The sequence below is a fragment of the Mastomys coucha genome, chromosome X, assembly GCF_008632895.1.
Source record: "Mastomys coucha isolate ucsf_1 chromosome X, UCSF_Mcou_1, whole genome shotgun sequence".
NCBI lineage: Eukaryota > Metazoa > Chordata > Mammalia > Rodentia > Muridae > Mastomys > Mastomys coucha.
The window spans coordinates 64,030,454-64,031,359 of record NC_045030.1 but is presented as its reverse complement, the minus strand read 5'-3'; positions in this window follow the sequence as shown (position 1 = coordinate 64,031,359).

Here is a 906-nt window from a genome sequence, read left to right as displayed (position 1 = left end):
CTACTGAGTCCTTCACTATTGTACCTACTCCACCATTTGATAAGAGCCAGAGAGATCTAATTGCAATGTTTTCACACTATCAGTTGGTTTGTAATTTTGAAGAGAAAGCATCTGTTTAATGAGCTACAGGTTAGGAAACAAGTATTCTCTTGGGCTTTTATATAAAGGAAAATTGGAAATTGGGAAATTTCATATGTTAATAGCTGTCCTTGTTGTTTTATGAGACAGGGCCTTACCATGTAGTCCTAGGTAGCCCGGAGTATGGATCAGGGTGGCCTTGAACTTAAACTCAGAAAGATCCACATGCCTCTGATTTCTGAGAGCTGGGATTAAAGATATATGCTACTACACATAGTTTACGCATTTAATTTATACTTGAAGCTAGAAAGAAAATGTACAAAGTATGCAATGTGACGAGATGCTATCTATAAATAGGTAGATTCCCTTCAGACACACAGAAAGTTTTCCTACAACGATCAATTTAAAATGAGCTCCTTGACTGAAGGAAAGGCCATCCAGAGACTGCCCCAACTGGAGATCCATCCGGTATACAGTCACCAAACCCAGACACTATTGTGGATGCCAAGACATGCCTGCAGACAGGAACCTGATATGGCTGTCTCCTAAGAGGCTCTGCTAGAGCCTAACAAATACAGAGGCAGATGCTCACAGCCAACCATTGAACTGAGTGTGGGGTCAACGATGGAGGAGTTGGAGAAGGGACTGAAGGAGCCGAAGGGGTTTGTAGCCCCATGGAGCAAGCAACAGTGTCAACGGGCCAGACCTTCTGGAGCTCCTGAGGACTGGACCACCAACCTGGCCGCATATGTGGCAAAGGATGGCCTTGTTGGACATCAGTGGGAGGAGAGGCCTTGGGCTTGAAGACGTTCGATGGATGCCCCAGTG